Source organism: Dendronephthya gigantea, unplaced genomic scaffold (genome assembly GCF_004324835.1).
Source record: "Dendronephthya gigantea isolate DGI-Jeju-01 unplaced genomic scaffold, DenGig_1.0 000099F, whole genome shotgun sequence".
NCBI classification, from domain to species: domain Eukaryota; kingdom Metazoa; phylum Cnidaria; class Anthozoa; order Malacalcyonacea; family Nephtheidae; genus Dendronephthya; species Dendronephthya gigantea.
The window spans coordinates 321,465-327,500 of NW_021163109.1; positions in this window are offsets into that span (position 1 = coordinate 321,465).

A 6,036-nucleotide genomic window follows, 5' to 3' on the forward strand; every position below is an offset into this window, starting at 1 on the left:
CTAAAATCGATTTCTTGTCGCGACAAATAGAATGAAATATATTTAGATCTAGATGATATTTTCTGTCACTAAAAGGTATCGGTGTTAAAGTTCCAACGGAAGCAAGTAATGTGTATATGCTATCACACAAATCTCAACAGAAGAAGCCAGATGAAAATATCTTTGTAAACAAAATTATTCATCACTATAACTTTGATAAAATATGTCTTGTTTCCGTGGCAACGACAACACATATTCCTTATTGGAATAGTGACTAGAGAATGTCATTTAAAATAGTTATTCCTATAATAGAGAATTAAATTAAGTTTGTATGCATAATTTCATATCGATACACAAGCATGGAATCTGGTCTGTTTCCTGTTAGAACAACTGACTTTGACACAAGAAATATGCTGGGTTTTGCTACGAATAAGGTTGAAATATATATACGAAGTGGAAATAGGCTATATATATATATATATATATATATATATATATATATATATATATATATATACGTAGTAATGCTCTCTTTCATAGTATGTTAAATTGTTTGAAAGGTAAAACAACAACAAGAAAGTCACTTTAGCTACTTACCCTCACAAAGTGCGGGATATTGTTGAGAAGTAATAAGGCAACTCAAATTTAATAATATTGAAGATTGAAACCATCTCGGGAGTCCATTGAGGATTTTCATCTTGATTCTTGACTCATATACCTGCTTATTATTTCAGGTAATAATAAGGTAAGAAACGATGCTGACATCGACTTCTTGCCGATGAAAAGGATTAAATTAACGAATTTTGCCAAAAGCCGAACAAGGGTAGCTTGTCAGTCTTTGCAAACAAAATTTATTGTTGTGAGAAACGCGGAGAAAAACGTTCGAAATTACATCAAAACATCACTTGTTTCCATGGCAACTGTAAAACAGACACCTTGTGTTAAAGTGAACTAACTCTCCTGACGAAGGCCCTCAGGTCGAAACGTGGAGAATTAAGTGTTTTGTCTATTTAGGCAGTTGTTATACCACATTTGATGCTAAGTTGTTTGAAGACGCTGCCACGCTGCTCCTTGGTTATGAAGTTTTTGTTCAGAAATAATGAAAACATTTGCACTCAAAACCGCTCGCAAGCGAAATTTTCGCATTATTTTCTTTTGAAATGAAAGCAGTCAAGTCACGCTAATTTATTTATGCTGTTAAAATTAAAAAGAAAATATGCAAATATTCGCAAGAAGGATTTCGCTGTAAGTGGATATTCGCATTTAAACTATATCTCTGGACACATGGCTAAGAAATGTGGGCCAACATGTTGCCAAACATAAGCATATTAAGATACTTTACAGTTCACGTTTCTGCTCGTTGCCGGGACGGGCATCGGCAGATGACCACATCAGATCTGGCTCATATAAAGGCCCTAGCTTTATTTACATCGCATTCTATAGAAGCTAACTTTAGAAGACATGTATTCAACATGAGTGTGTTGCCAACGCCATGAAGTTCATTTTTATCGTCTTTATTTTTTTTCATTATATAATACGCAGTGTTTTATTTACGAATTCGCTATTTTTAAAAGGGATAATAACACATGGGCAATTATTCATGATAATAACATTTGTGCGATTATCGTGTTTGATTCACCGATCTGGAATCAGGAAAGGGGATAAGAAACTTTTTAAAAAACTCTGTTTTTAATTATAATTATAATAAATCGATGCGCTCACTAGTTCTATATCATTCTCAACGTATCATTCAAAATAAATTCCATAGTTCAAAGCATCCATGCATGTATTATTCTCTTAGTCTATTTAGCTGTTGCTATGATACAATATTATTTAAAGATGATGTAAAGTCCTTTCGGCGCAGATATTTTGCGCATAACAATATGTTTGTTTACCATTGCTAAATAATCCTTACATGGCGTAAATAACGTTTTAATTTTCTTACTTTCTTCTCATTCTCGCTCGACCGGCTATGATGAATAAACTTATTTTATATTATATTTTGAAAAAACTATAAAGCGAGGCTTCGAAATAAACTGTTAAAACTTAATATTTTTGTAATTGTAAGACAAGCGAGAAAGTAGCATTTGTAGCGACGACAAATAGTGTCGTCATTCAACAAATAAATTCTTGAAGCATTCCTCTCTGCATAATATTGCTTTTTTCTAGCAGCCTAATCTTCATCACTCGCACATCGAGCCTCTTCGCCTTGCGACATAAAATAATATTCAGACTCATTCAGTTTACGGGTTCTCGGTGAATGTTGACCGAGGACAGTTTATATCGTAAGTTAACTGTAATATCAGCTGATTATAATAGGCATGTGTAATGTAATAATTGTTAAAACATGCTTCAGAAGGTTAGGTAAGCCAGTCTAATTGGCTTTCAGTAGCTTTTTTATCGCAAAGCTATCGATGGCAATCGTTTTGAACTCACGACGTCGAGGATCGCAAACACCGTATGCATGATAATCATAATGCCATAATAACGACATCAAGATGACTTACCCTTCCGCGGATAGTGTTGTGTTACACCACATTTAAAGCAAGCCCGGACAATCGCCGCTCGGATAAAGCTTGCGACAAAATCCCCTGGGAACAGAGGGCAGTAACTGACGAAGGCCAATTAGACCCATGATTACGTGTAGGCGGTTGGTTTTTAGGGAAGCGTGAATGATTGAAATTTTGCGTCATTATCCATAGTTCCCAGCGAGTGTCACCCCACGGTGCATCGGCTGAGTTAGTCCATAGTTAATTGAATATACATGGTTTGGAGACTACATAAAAGTACAATAGAACTCATTATCTATTTCGGGGAACATTTATGCAAAAAAATGTTCCTTATTCGTCACGTGTCTATTATATTTTGAACAAATAAACCAATAGTAAGGTCTGAATTAACATGTTGTTCAAGTCACGGTTGAGGAGCTAAGCCAAGCCATTGCTATTGGTTAGTTCGGCTAAAATACAATAGACATGTGACGGATAAGGAAGCGTTTTTTGCATAAACCTGGAGAATAACATAGATAATGAGTTGTATTGTAGCTCCATCTAGTCTCCAAACCATGTATATCCTAATAACTGTGGTTAGTTTGACGCAAAAGGCGATTCGTGATATCTCCAATCTTTCTTCAACGGCGTACGCAGCACTCAAAAATTTATTTTTTAGTCAATCCATGTTCCAAATGAAAGTTTGAGCTTGTGCATTTTGCTTGTACGTGACCCTGTGTAAATACTATTGGTTATTTTTTGCGCTAAAAAGAATTGGAGTCTGATTAGTTGGAACAACTGGGTCAACTGATGTTCGTGTGCGATAACATTTTTGATTTTATTAATTTATTTGAGCGCTAGATTCACGTATGTTTCACATTTTGGCTCCAAAAACCTGTTTTACCAATATTATCATTTCAGATATGGACGAATGTCCCAGTGTGCTGCGAAGTGAATGTCAAGGTTATAATTGTCACGTGTGACAAGTGTGCGTGCAAACTGCGTGTGCGCTAGGCTTATTACAGATCTTCAATGCTCACCATTAAAGGTAATTAATTTTACAATTGGGTACTTGATATATAAAAATTGATTATATGTGCATGCATTATAATTATAATACTTTACATTTACACAAGAACTAATAATTAATATAATAATAATTCATTATATATATTAACGTTGGCAACTCTTTTGACTTTTTGAAATACACACACCAAAAAAAAAACCCCGCAGTTTAGTGAAGCTACAAAAAATACAGCAGTAAAAACCATACCAATACACAGTGGCGGATTTTGGGGTGTGCAAAATAAATTACCACAGCTTAAAATCGTTATGGCATTGGAACATTTTCATGTAAAAATATTCTTTTCAAATCTATAACCAACAGCGTTGTTATTAAGGTGTTTTGAATTTATAATTAAGCAGTGTAATTTATTCTGCACACCTATAGACCCGCCACTGCCAATATGAACAACAATAATTGCACTAACTCTCTTAAAGTCACATGCGACGCGCGGTTGTTCAGTGGCTCGTGCAAAATAAATTACTGCGAGATTGCGAGAACGAGATCGTGTTAGAACAGGCATGTTAAGCTCCTTCCTCTACAACACATGCACTTTTTCTTTGACACAATACCTTCGCTGGTACTCGCACTCTCGGACACTAGTCAGGCATTAATCGGACACTAATCGGACACTAATCGGACACTAATCGGAAACTTTCTGTAGAAGTGGATTATTTGCGCGTTTGTACTTGTATCTATTTCTTAACATTTTTACTCAGTCGCTTAGTAAGTATTAAAGTACATATGCCATGCGTGATTACCATTTTTTCACCAAAAATTCGCAAAAATCAGGCGATTTGAATGATATGTATCACTCCCCGGTTGGATAAAACTTCTAGCTTGTATCGAACATGCCAAAATATAGGTTTTTCAATAGTTGGCCGGGAGAAAAGAGTCTGAAAACTAATTAGGGCTTTGACGTCACACTGGGGACGGGACGAAATCGACGAATGTCACATTACAATAAATATATGTCGTATATGCATCAAAATTATGCGGGGTAACCCCAATTTCATCTCTCTTCAATCGAGAGAATGTGCGTTGTTCTAAACCAAGCAAATTCCCCAAAAGTCATCAGACTTAAAATGTTTGTTACAAACATGGCTTTGACATGAATTTTTGGTGAAAAATGGTAATAATGTCATAAATTATGAACTTTAAAATAATAATGATTGGATGTGGTTGAGCGTGATGTTGAAAATTATCAACGTAGAGCGAGGTTGGTATTACATGCCGAAGGTAGATTACACTAATAATATAATCGGGTGCTAACAGCATTAAAAATATCCGACGGGAAACATATGAATATTGACTAGATAACAAACATTTAAAAAAAAATGCATTACATCATTATTGTTTATGAACAGCCGTAAAACTCGACTCTCATGGAAATATAAACTTGCCAAGCTGTAGGATGAAGACGAATGAACCGAGCTGAAATATGAGGAATCACCGTGTGATGGACAATCGTATTCTGATCGTTGTTACCTTGGAATTCCTGTAGATATTGAAATTAAAAAAATTAATATTTAGGCATGTTGTCCGGTTCCATGAATGGTAATTTTAACGCTTTCTGACAATTTTTTATTTTTTCTAGACCTATTTGATAACGTTTAACTTGGACTTGGTACATGTTTAAGGTCCCAAGCTTTTTGACGATGGTGGGAAACATATTTTACTGAAAATAATCATCAATTATTGGACGAGGTCGAGCAAAATATCGTGATTTGTCGGTGGCTCGCAGATCAATTATTTGCCGATGCCGAAGGCAGAGGCAAATAATTGATCTGCAAGCCACCGACAAATCACGATATTTTGCGAGAACCGAGTTCAATAATTGTTTTATCATTCACCACTGAATTTTCAATTCATTCACCACTCAATTTTCAATTTTGAGTTCGTTTTATCGGACAGTTCGGCAAAGCGAGTCGCCATTGTTTATAAAATTGACATTAATGCGCATGCTCAGAGTATTATTTGCAGCTGAGTATTATTTGCACGCAGTTAACTGCAGGTAAATTAACCAATCAAAATTGAGAATACTATAAAGTGAATGATAATGTAAAATGTTTGTAAATTAGTTTGGTAATTACGAAAATATCGGTGAAGATACCTTGACTTTTTTTCCTTGTTTATAAGACTGGAAATTCTCTCCATCTTGGCTGGATGAAACGGTGTAATTCTTTACAAACTGAGTTTTAGGAGGAAAAAGGCGTCCTTGACTACTAATTCCTGTAACAAACGTGCTTCGTTGAAAATCAACCTGCAGCCACTGATGAAGATCCTGGTGCAATGATGTCCATCCACCATTTCGTTCATTTTGAGGCGCAAAATTTAATCTTGCATTAGCGGCCCGGTGTTTTAGATCCCATTCGCTTGACGCCGTGATTTGGTTGTCCTGAATGTCACCATTTTCCATTCCAAGGGCCTTCTTGCGCACTGTAATACGAACATTCCCGCATATATATATATATATATATATATATATATATATATATATATATA